This window comes from Leptonychotes weddellii, chromosome 3 (assembly GCF_054177405.1).
Source record: "Leptonychotes weddellii isolate Sample4059 chromosome 3, ASM5417740v2, whole genome shotgun sequence".
Classification (NCBI taxonomy): Eukaryota; Metazoa; Chordata; class Mammalia; order Carnivora; family Phocidae; genus Leptonychotes; species Leptonychotes weddellii.
Genome location: NC_138371.1, coordinates 83,470,868 through 83,483,637, shown reverse-complemented (window position 1 = coordinate 83,483,637; position 12,770 = coordinate 83,470,868). Strand labels below are relative to the sequence as shown.

The window sequence follows — 12,770 nt, the reverse complement described above, 5'->3', positions numbered from 1 at the left end:
CTTCAAGACGTTTACATCTGCTATTTCCTTCCTATGCTGTTACCTCTCTATTGAACACTGTTTTTTAGATCTTCACACTATTTGTCCCTATAGATCTTCAGATTTCTGCTTAAATATCCTCTCCTCAGAAAAGCCTACTCTGACATCTATTCTAAAACAGCCTTTCAACTTCCTACACTCTCTCCCACTTTCAATTTCTTGGTAATATTTACCACACTATAAAAATATATTCTTGTAGGGGCACCTGGGTGGCTTAGTCATTAGGTGTCTGCCTTCGGCTCGGGTCATGATCCCAGGGTCCTGGGATCGAGCCCCGCATCAGGCTCCCTGCTCCGCGGGGAGTCTGCTTCTCCCTCTCCCACTCCCCCTGCTTGTGTTCCCTCTCTTGCTGTGTCTCTCTCTGTCAAATAAAATCTTTAAAATATATATATGTGTATATAAATATATATATATATATACATATATATATATGTTCTTGTATATACTTGTTTATTCAACTATTTAGAGTCTGTCTTCCCTAATATAACTTCAGTGCAGGGAATTTGTCTTGTATGTCACTGGATTTCCAGTGCTCAGAATAAAGCTAGGCATCTAGTAGATGCTCTGTACATTGCTATTATATTAATGAATGAATTAATAAGTCACACATGTCTACTTTTGCTTATGGTTCTTTTGGAATTTTATCATTTTTTTTTAAATGAAAGGGAAAGATTCATTGAGGTGGAAAATATTTCTGACATAGAGAAGATCAGGAATGATGCTTAGCTGAACAAAGGCCAATTCTACAAATAGTTGACAAATTGGCTGAGTTTTGGTCAATTCATTTTTTAAAGTCACCTCCTGAAAGTGTAGGTTTTTGCAGTCATTGGATCAGCCATGCAGTCAATCCAATTCAGCCTCAGAAGTGGGAAATAGATTGAATGTTTTTAAACTTATATTTTTTATTCTCCCAACAGAGGCAGTCTATACCTTGGGCAATTTCCAACCCCAAAACCATAAGTTTATGAAAATCTCTATAGTGTTAACCTTGTTGCATCCACTTTCCTGCTGCATGATTTCCTCTTCACATTCAAGTACTTAGAAAGCACTTGCCCTTGTTACTAGGAAAACTAATGTTGGAATCTCTTCTAATCTTCATGTTTCCTGAATTCATATTAACAGAAGGGAAAGAGACCAACAATCTCATTTGTGGTTATTCCAAATACAGCCTCATCTTCATCTTCATATTTGAGCACTAAGTTTAAGAGCAAAATTCATCACAGAGCAGAGAAAAGGGGCACATTTTAGCAGTTAATCTTCAGGACAACTTGATCCGACCTAAATACTTTGTAATCTCTCGTTAAACAAAAGCTTTAGCTTCTGTGATCCTCCTTTTTGTCTATCCTTATGAAGCTTCCTGAGGCTGAAGCTGCTGCTCATGTTATTTTTATAAACAGCATAGATCTCTGCCCACAAATAGTTTTCCAAGGGTGATGGCAGCAGGGTCAACTTAGCTCAAGTGTCAGGAGTCATATTTCCCTCCCTTTGGAGACACCTGCCCAAGCAAAGCCTGAACATCCTTTGCTTGTATTCTCACTGCACAGACTTCCTGTTACTGAGCACCCAGGCAGCCAAGGGCCCTGGCTCATTAAAGCATGGCTGAGAGACTACTGTGTCTGTCTGCACCTTCTGTTCTTGAAATTCCAAGAAAAGCCTTCCATTTGTCCTGTTATATGCACTGTGCTGCACTGTGCCACACTGTACCCCTGTCTCCACCCAAAGTCTGGTGGGTTTGGTAGGGTCCTTTGGTGGTTGTGAAATTTTGTTTCTCTTCCTGAAGGGAAACATCAAGGAAGTTCAGGCTCTATGACTCCAGACTGATACCCTAAGGAAGAAATAGTCCAGCCAGGATTGAAATGGCTCATGCTGGCCCAGTCACTGTGAACTTCCCAACAGGCATCTTAATTTTTTTCAGGCATCTTTAATACATGCTCATGAAAGCCTGTGTATAGAGTCAGTGAAAAGCAACAATTCAAATAAAATCCAAAAATAAAATAATTTAAAATATATATCACTATGCAGAAATACGAGAGAGAGCAATGTGACTGTATGTACACAAACACACACACACACACACACACACTCTGCAAGGGAGCAGCTGTCCTTCTGTCTTCTCACAAGCCCATGCTCTAACCACTTGTGAAAGAGAAACAATCTCTGGATAAATCCTCATAGGATAAAGACCCATTTTGACTTTATCTATGACCTAGAACTCTGGACTCAGACTCACCGACCAGAAAGTCGCCATCGCTGGGAATGAAGAGAACTGGATTCTCAACAAGTAGCCTACTTTAATGAAAGGAGTATGGACTTTAGAATTAAAGAGACCTAGCTTTAAATCACTCAGATTCCATTTATTAACTGTGCAACTATAAGCAAGTACCTTAAACACTCTGAGCTTCCATTACCTCATATGCACAAAGCTTTTTGGAAGCTTTAAAAATGATGTACATGAGGGGGCTAGAACAGAGTAAGATCTCAGGGAATTGTAGGTAGTTTCTACTATAGGCCAACTCTTACTCTTGTTGGATAAGACACACCATCTCTTTGGGCTCCAGTTTTTTCCCTCTAAGAATCAAGTCTAGGGCTCAAAGATTCAAAACTTACTGGCTACACTTACGGAAGAAAGACTGATGACATAAAGAATTAGGATTTTCTTGACAAAAGTTGATGAATCTCTTCTTTCTCCTTGGTGTGTCTGGATGGTAGATGGGCAAAAGTTCTGTCTACATATGCATAGGTGTTAATAAAATGGGACAGGATGATGGTAAGTCCTTAGGGAAGAAAGTGTAAAATTTCCACTCTCATCTTGGCTTTGTGCTCACTTGCTCTCTCTCCCTCTCTTCTTCTTTCTCTCTCTTTCCAAATGGAGAATGGAGAATGTACTGTCTCAGGCTTACATTTCATGAGATTATTAATATGAACATCCTTATAAAACTATAGGCAAACATAAGCTATATTCTTAACTATGTAAACTTATTGAGTGTCTCCAGTTTGCCTTGGATATATATTATGTTCAACTCTGGACTGTCCTAGAAAACAGTAATTGAAATGAAGTTAATGTCCCTAAAGTGCCCTATATAAAGAATACTAGGTTAAAGTATTCTTTGGAATACTTGCATTTGGAGAGTTTCCCAAGAGTTTTCTTTCCACACCCTATATTTGATTTGTATTAGACAATTTCATCTGTCATCCAGGACTGCCACTTACTTCCTACAAAGGAAGGTAATGCAGCTGGACTCAGTGCCATCATTTTTAAAATGTGTGCATATACAAGGACTTTCTTGATCTTTTATTTAGAAGGCAGGTAATAGAATTTAGATGGGATTAATCAGTACATAGTTATATGTACACACACCCACATACTGTTTTGAATTGAGTAGCTGGCATTTTTCATTTGCTTTTTTCAGGTGATCAATCTATCCTTAAATAGCTTTCAAAAGACATGAACTGGCCTGGCTCAAACACTGGAGTTTTCATTTCTTCTTATATTGATTACAGTAACTACAATAACAAGCCAATATCCACTGGGTAAAACTAATCTTTCTCATGCTGGTGAACAATTATTGAATTGCATTGACCTATTTTTCTTTAATGGTGTGAAATATGTTTAATCATTAAAAGTGTCCTCAAATTGCCTGATTCCCACTTGTTTTTCAGCTTGCCAGGGCTCAAGCGAGTCAAAGTGATAACTCCACACACCAAACCTTTTGTAAATGAATTACTAAAAGACAGAACTTCCAACCTCAGAACAAATGCTACAGATAAGATGGAGTCTTAACACTTACACCTGGCCATCTTTAGCATCATTTTGGATTTGTACTTCTGAATGGGTATAATAGTTTTCTGTTGCTGTGTAACAAATTATACAAATTAAGCAAATTTAAATTTAGGAGCTTAAAACAACACACATATTTATTATCTCACAGTTTTAGTGGGTCAGAAATTTGGGCAACTCTTAAATGAGTCCCCTATTTAAGGTCTCACAGGGCTGCAATCAGTGTGTTGTCAGCTGGATTGAGTTCTTGTTTGAAGGCTTGAAATTATCCATATCCAAACCTACTACCACTGTTGGCAGACTTTACTTTCCTCGTGGCTGCAGGATTGAGGGCCCTGGCTTCTTACTGATTGGAAGTTGGGATTGCTCTCAGTTCTTAGAACCTGCCTACAATTCCTCACCATGCAGACTTTCCCCAATGGCTGCTAACTTCATGTTAGCAGGGTGAGTCTCTACAACAATTTTGCTACCAAGGTCGTTTTAAATATGGGAGTGACATCCTTTGCTTTTGCCATATCCTATTGGTAAAAATCAAGTCACAGATCCCACCCACAGTCAAGGAAAGGGAATTATAAAAGAGCACAAAAAACAGGGAGGCCGGAGGCATGGGGGTAGGGCTCATTTTACAATCTCTCCAATGAAATAGGTACAAAAGGCAAAATATTGGGAAGGGTATAAAGGAGGATTCAGGACACCAACACTCTTCAAGAAGATAAGGTTGAAGGCAGAGATGGAGACAATAATGTGACCAGCCAAGTAAGACTAACATTTGGCACATTTCTAAACTCATATTTTTAAAAATATTTGCTCCAGGGGAGGTGGGTTGGGGGATGGGTGAAATAGATAAAGGGGATTAAGAGTACACTTACTGTGATCAGCATGGAGTAATGTATAGATATGTTGAATCATTATATTATACACCTGAAACTGATATACTATATTAATTATATTTCAATAAAAAATTAAAAATATAAAAATATTTGTTCCATGTTTATATAGAGAAAAAATAAAGGGCTGTGAAGGGAGGAAAGAGAAAAAAGAATGCTGAGGACAGCAGTCAAATTTGGAAACTTACTCAGTAAAATAAATCCTTGCATTAACTGCCACCCCCTCCTTTAGAAGGTCGTCTAGTTACCATCTGCTATTATTCAGTTATGCTGTCCACAGCCTCACCATCCTAACCCAAAGTATCCTATAACATTGTTCCTTTTAACTACAAGTAATACTGACCATAAGACAAATTTTGGTAAATTCAATCTTCTCTCTTTCAATTCCTGAAGATATAGCAGAGTCTAACAGATCAACTCCCAATAAGACTGTATCCTTAACTGAGCTATGCTTTTATACTTACTAGCAGAGTTTTTAAACTTGGCAATGCAAAGAATTAGGATGGGTAACAGCCTTAACTATTATTAAGTTTTCTTAAAATTTTTTATTATGTTCAATTAGCCAGCATAAGTTTTGTCAAACACTAACTGGAATAACTTCTAACTATAAAGGTGTCTATTTCCAACTGCCTGATTTAGGTTTCTGGAATCTTTACCTTGTTAGAATTCAGGTTTGGAGAATTTACTGTCCTATAGAGAAATTAGGGTGGAGTGTTAACGTTGTGAATGAAACTACAGAACTTCCTATAAATACTTTCATATTCTCTGAAATAAGACAACATATATGGAACAAAAAGGGAATACCAATTATGATCTAGATATCCTAAATTAGCAAAAAAAAAAAAAAAAAGGAAGGAAGGTAGGAAGGAAAGAGAGAAAAGGAAAGAATGAAAAAATAAATATACAATTAATTTTTACTTATTATCACTTCCTCTCAGGGTTTTCTTTGGAAATTCCCACCTTGGCCAGCAGAACTCCTGAGGTAAGGGCCCTAAGTAAGGGGAGCCTCACAGTAGTCTACCACCATTTGTGCTACCTGCTTGACCTCTGGAGGCACTGACTTGTGACCCAGGTTTATTGCCTCAATTATTTCAGTGCTTTCTCTCCTTTAGGAGACCCATGAGGGTGGCGGCGGGGGGCGGGGGGGGAAGGAAAAACAAAAATCCTCTTGGTTAAAAATTTATCTCTTTATCTTTTATTTTTGATTTCTGAATCATTTTTCCCCTTATTTCCAGATACAACAAAAGAAGTACCTCAAACTCACTGCAACCAAAATATTCATTGTTCCCAAAAAGCTAACCAAGGAAAACTTCATGACTACATTAGAACTTGAAGTAAGGATATCTGTGGCAGAAGAATTCCTGTACACCCAACCCAGACCTACCTTCTACCTTTTCAGCAGGAGGCATTAGCTTAGGTCAGGCCATCTCTTCATAGCCCAAAGTGGGGAAATACTCAAGTATGATTATTTGTTCTCATACCAGTCTCTTGCCAGACTGCCATTTTACTCCTCTCCATGTATCAAAATCTGGCTGAGCCTTCAGGGTTCATCTTCAGTCCCTGTGACTCCTCTCTACTCCAGTGGTCTCAACCTGGGCTGCATAGTAAATCTCCTGGAAGATCTAAAAGAAAAAAAATCCAATGTCCAGATCCCAAACATGTTTATTCAGTTGGTCTAAAATGGAGCATGAGCATTTTTAAAGAGGTCCCCAGGTGATTCTAATGTGCAGGAAGATTTGAGGACTATTTTTACATTTAATTCCATTCAACTTGAATCATCACATTTCCTTTTGTAGTTTAATTATATTTTCCATATTTCCATGTGTAAATTTCTCAGCTTAGAGTTAAAAATCTTCTTGTTCCTCCAACTGTGGATCCTCATTTGCTCATCCAGTCAAGAAGAGCTTTTTATCTTTAAAATAGAAAACTGACTCTGCTTGTCTTAAGCTTATGTATAATGAGGGAAAGTGTCACTTTGGGGGGCATGGGGCTGAGAACATCCTTTACTGTTTAACAACCATTGTGTACAAAGAATATCAAAGCCTTACTTCCTTGTAGAATAGGAGTTAACTGTGTCATGGACTTGAGGGGTTCTTGGCAGAGCATTTGATTTAAATATCTGTTTTTACTCTTGGTGCCACATTAACAGAACTTCTGTCATTAGAGATTCATGTATTTGGATTAGATTTCACCTCTTTAGGAGCTTTTCATTAGTCATAAATAATCCTAGAAGGATTCATTAAGACCTTTGTGTGAAAGCTCACCGGGTCACTGTTGCTTGCAATAAGAGGAGGCATATACAATTACCATTTGTAATAGACTTTGTCTCTTTTCTCTATGCTCTCCATAAAGGCAGAGCTGTGCTTGTATTAACTATTATGTCCCCAGCACCTAACTCAATATCTGGACAAAGCAGATTATAGTAAATGCCTTTGAATGAATGAATGATGAATAAAAGAATGAATGATCACGCTTGAGCAAATGGATAGCCACAATTAGTTATGAATCCTGAAAGAATAGAAAGAGAAAGAAAAAAAGAATTCTTGGAGGAAAAATATTACCATGTCATAGTTTTCCTGGAGTTTGAAGCTTTGCACAACCTTATCTCATAAAGTATGTTAAAGACAATTCCCTAATAGTTCCATTTTGAGGCTGTTGACTTTTTTTGCTGGGATTTCCCCCTACCATCTCTTTTCTTCAATAATATTAATAAAAAGAATAATCAGAACTACCATTTATTGAGCTTTTACTAAGAACCAGACATTATACTAATTACTTAGGTATTTTTATTGATCCTCTCAATAACTCTATGAGGCGGATATTTTCATTACCAATTTACAGATGAGGAGACCTAAACTTACAGAGGATATGTAAGTTCTGACAATCAAATGACAGATGTGGGATTTGAGCCACAATCTGTCTGATTGGTTTCATTGGATCCTGATGCTCCTCCTTTCATCTGCTTTCCCTGACCTCAACATATACTCTTTCTCCTTCTATCTCTTTCACATGGTCACACATATACCTTAGGCATGAGGATGCAATTTACCCTCTCTGAATATATGGTAGCCTGAAGAGGTTTGAGTTGGGAGGCTACAGGCAATATTCCAACAATAAGGATCAACACAGCTTCTGGAATTGAACTTAAAATGCACACAGTTTCTCTGCAGCCAATATGCAGAGGAAAATATGGTGAGGTCTTAATGTATTTTGTTCCACAAGGAACAGTGGGAAGGGTCTTGAAACAGCAATTAAATACTCTGCCTCAGTAATCCAGTTGTCATTTTTGCTTAAAACTTATTGGCCAAGCGTGCCTGGGTGGCTCAGTTGGTTAAACGTCTGCCTTCAGCTCAGGTCATGATCCCAGAGTCCTGGGGCATCGGGCTCCCTGCTCAGTGGGGAGCCGGATTCTCCCCCAGCCCCTCCCCCCTGCTCATGTGCTCTCTCAAATAAATAAAATCTTTAAAAAAAATTATTGGCCAGAACAAGCCACATAATCCCACTCATCCACAAGAAGGTAGGTAAACACAATCCTACCAGGTATCCAAAGGGGCATGGGGACAATGTGGTCAGTGGGTAGTACTAATGACTATGACAGGAGAGACTTGATATGATTTATATTTGTAAAGTATCATCTTGGCTATTATATGAAGAATATATCATGGAAGCAAGAGCAGAATAAGCAAGAATACTGGTTTAGGGACTATTTCAGTTACCCAGGAAAGACATGCTAATGGTACGGAGGTTGTTAGCAGAAGCAGGAACCTCAGGTTGAGGTGAGACAGGTGGTGCCGAGGAGGGACCGCCTTGCACTGCCTCCCTGAAACACCATGAGTAGGTTGGTTTGAGGGCTCCCAGGGGATGTCCCGTGGCCTCCTACCCAGCCAGCACCACGAGCATAGGGTTGTGTCCTGTGTGCACATGATCAAGGATGGGACCCAGAGCAGTCTGGTCAAGAGCTATAGCTACCTGCTCAAGTTCTTACTGGTGGACGACAGCGACGTGGGCCACGGCAAGATCCTGGAGCGCATGCAAGAAGGTACCGCCTGGTCTGCGTTAAGCCTGCAGTAACCGGATCGACTACTAGATGACTACCATCCTGCAGTGGGGCCAGTGGGTCAAGCTGGAGTTCTCAAATGTGTCTGGCCAGCACAGTTTGCGCACGGTGTTCAGGGGCGCTCAGAGGATCCTCCTGGTGTGTGGCATCACTAACAGCTGGTCCTTTTATAGTGCAAATGAGTGTATCACGGAGATCAGTGAGCATGCCCCCCAGGGTCTCCAGGATCCTGGCCGGCAACTTGCCACACCTGGTTTTCAAATAGCAAGTCGTGATAGAGCAGGTGTGCCTGCGCTGAAAAGAACTGCCCAACCTTATTCAAGGTCAGCCAGCTGTACAACCTCAGCGTCATCAAGTCCTTCACTCAACCGTCCGGCATCGTGCTCATGCAGCATGGCATGGAAAAGACCTGTTGGCCCAACCAAGTGCTGAGGCCATTGTCTCCTACACTCCTGTACCCCTCAAAGACAAACTCCCACTGCCAGTTACCTCAAGTCCTTATCACTTGGCAACTGCATCCAGGATGCACCTGTGCTGCTACTCACTGGCAGGTGGGGTAGGCAATGGCGTGGCCACAAGGGCTACAGCCTCAGGAGGTCCGAGTCCATCCGTCTCAGAACTGCTTGTGGAGCAAACGCAGTATCTATTGGGGCAGGCCAGATGCGCTCTGGCAGGGTTCGCCCTTGGCGAATGCTCCTGGCCCAGCTGGGAAGCATCAGGACGCGCCTAGTGGGTTAGGCTGTCTCAGCCAGAACAAGCCCCACCAAGGGCTGCAAGGCTCGTGCTGTGGGAAAATTAAGCAGAACAAGTCCAGGGCCCGGTGGTGCAGCTGAGAAGCAGCCAGGAGGCAGTCCCTAGAAACCCAGGAGGCCTGGGTCTCCTTTCTTATTTATATAGATGTTTTACCTCTTTTGTACATTTTTAAATCACCGGCAGGGTTTCTTCGATGTAGCCAAGTGGTTCCCATGTCAGCTGTGGGGATGAACTTGAGACATTTGGAGAGGAAGGGGATTTGAGGCAAAGGCGGGAAGGAATCTGCTGTCAAAACTTCAATCTTTCTTTGAAATCACATGCACTTCACATAAGGGCATGGGGGCTGTGCGGGGGCCACTGGGGACAAGGGAATAAGTGAACCCTTTGGAAGCTTTGGGCAGTAAGTACCACCCCTGGCTACCTGCACCAGCCTTTATGAGCACCATGGGTTTTTGTTTTTTCATCTTGCTTTGTTTTGTTTTTTAAATCAGTGTCTCATTTTAAGGTAGAGCAAACACAACTCTAGTGATGGATTGAGAAAAAGTTTTAAGGGTGATTGATGAGTTTTGGCATGAGCACCTGGGTCAATTAAGCTGTTTATTGGTAGAATATTAATGGTAAGGACTAGATTAGAGATGGTAGTGAGAATCAAGATGCTTGCTTTTTTGTATATGTTAATTATCAATGCCCAGGTTTACCAGACAAAAGTCCAGGGGAAGGTTAAGGAGTCATCAGCTTAGAGGTGATGATGTGTATACCTGAGAATCACCATGAGACCAGCTAAGAAGTGAGTATCGTAGAGAAGATAGAAGAACAAAATTACTGATACCTTGGACAATGTGGGTAGAAGGTGTGTTTTATTATTATTTTGAATAGTGGAGACTAACAATGCATTTGTATGGTGATGGGAAATGGGTGATTCAGGGAAGATGTGGAGTACCTGCAAGAGCAAATTCCTTGGGAGGGAGAGAAGGAATTAGGACACAATAAATTCAAACTCACTTTGAAAAGTATAACATGCTAATTCAGGAAAGTTCTATTAGTAGGAGTAAACTATGCCCTCCAGAAAGAAAAACTCGATCCTGACTTTAAACTGTCAGTGATAAAGTTTGAGAAAAAAAACCCAAGATGTGCATTAAAAAATTCTGAGAGACAATCTCAAACAACACTAAACTTTCTTCTACAACTTGGGGCATAGCATCAACATGATATAATTTAGATAGTGAAGTCCAGCTGATTTAGTGACTCTAAAATCCCACCAAAAGAGTGCCAATGCCAACTTCATTGCTAATGTCCTTGTAAGATTCTCCTGCCTCGTTCAAATTAAAAACTCTCCCAAGATTTCCTTCAGTTACAAAACAAAGAAATATGCTCTAATCAACATGCATAATTATGCATATTATAGTGTGAAGATGATCAACTCGTCTCTTGGAAATTTATGGTAACCATGATTTAATTGTGCTTTCCTAGGGTTTCAACACAGCCTCTCTGGTTCCTGGGCAATTTCTTTCCCCCACAATTAGCCACAATTCTATATAAAGGGGAGTGTACTCTCCCCATTCTCTCCCTACCCTACTGCTCTATGATATCAGCTTTTAATACCTGAGAATGTTATTACTCCAATATCAATAATGGCCATTGTATTAGCCTGGTAAATCTTCCATAACAAAATACCAAAGACTGGGTAGCTCAAACAACAGAAATGTATTTTCTCACAGTTCTGGAGACTAGAAGTCCAAGATCCAAGTGTGGGCAAGGTTGGTTTCTCCTGAGGTCTCTCTCCTTGGCTTGCAGACAGCTGCCTTCTCTCTGTGTCCTCACATGGCCTTTCCTCTTTGCAAGTGCAATCCTGGTGTCTCTCAAGGACACCAGTCCTATTTGTTTTGCAACCCCTCCCACCTTATGAAGTTATTTGACCTTAGTTGCCTCTATAAAGGCCCTATCTCCAAATACAGTCATATTAGGGGCAAGGGCTTCCAAATGTGAATACAATTAATTCCATTGCAACCATCTTTCTAATAAATTCAATGGCAATTCTGGCTTTACTTGAATAATGTGGTTTATTTCATACTTTTTATAACTCTCTCTTTACAAAAATTATTTTTAATCCCCCTCAATTTCCATGACACGGCCCTTTTTTTATTATGCTTTTTCATTGGCTATTCCTACTCTGTCTCCATTCAAATTTCTCACCTCACACCTTCCCCTAATTTTTGTTAATCTCTAGGCTCAATCCTGAGCCCCCTCTTAAAATGATTTCACTAAGGGGTATTATTCATGCCATAGCGCAAACATGATCTGCTTAGTACTGATATACACTTTCATAACTTTAGCCTAGACCATTCCTCAAGCCTCAGAGTCACATGTATTCACTTTCTATTGAGCATCCTGGAAACTACCAAACATTTCTAAGACACACACAGGAGTTCAAAACATAGTTGGTTCTCAGTATGTATTTGTTGAGTTCCTTAATTTCACTCATTCATTCATTCAAAAATAGTCATTGATCACCTACTAAAAAGCAGGCACTGTTTTAGGTACTTGGAATACATCTGTGAACAGGAGAGATCAAGATCCTTATCCTCAAGGAGCTCCCATCATAGCAGATAAGCAATGGTCAATGAACATGTTAGTCAGTGGAAGATGTTAAGTGCTAAGATTAAAGAAAAAGTAGAGCAAGATAAGGGGGATCAGGAATGGGACAAGGCAGAGGGTTGAAGGATTAAAGAAGATGTTCAAGAGAACCTCATTGAGAAAGGGAGATTTGAACAAAGATTTGAAGGAAGTGAATGAATAAATACAGTTAACCACAGGCATCTCAAGTCCAAAATCTCCATTTCTAACACATCTCTTTCATAATATTCTCAATGTGACTGTCATTCATTCTTCTACTAAAGTGACCATACAAATCTATCTGCCAAAATGGGACACACCGGACTATAAGAGGATAGTACTACAGGCCTGGACAAACTTGGGTGTCTGGATATGTGGATAACTAGCTGTCACCCCAGGCAGAAACCTGCCAGTCATCTTTGCTTTCTCTCACTCCCTCATTTCTTCCTTCTCCCACATCTTCTCCCAATAGATTACCAAGTCCTTTTGGTATTACCTCTAGAATATCTCCTCTTCTGCACTTCTACTACTGCTGTCTCCATTCAGGATCTCAGGATCTGTGACTAGGATAGACAGATGAGCTTAAAAATGATCCCTTGTTCTCTCCATCCATTTCCCCTCAAATCCCTTCCCTATACCTCAG

General features: G+C 40.2%; 1 long non-coding RNA gene and 1 pseudogene across 1 annotated transcript in view; one reads left to right on the top strand and one right to left on the bottom strand.

Annotated features, from left to right (window-relative positions):
• Nucleotides 1–12,770, bottom strand: part of LOC145720567 (uncharacterized) — a 136,387-nt gene that overhangs the window by 46,656 nt on the left and 76,961 nt on the right. The window contains exon 5 of the long non-coding RNA XR_014143635.1: nt 6,089–6,326. This is a non-coding gene — a long non-coding RNA (uncharacterized LOC145720567). The remainder of the gene's footprint in view (nt 1–6,088; nt 6,327–12,770) is intronic.
• On the top strand, nt 8,626–9,499 carry LOC115942228 (ras-related protein Rab-40C pseudogene; annotated as a pseudogene).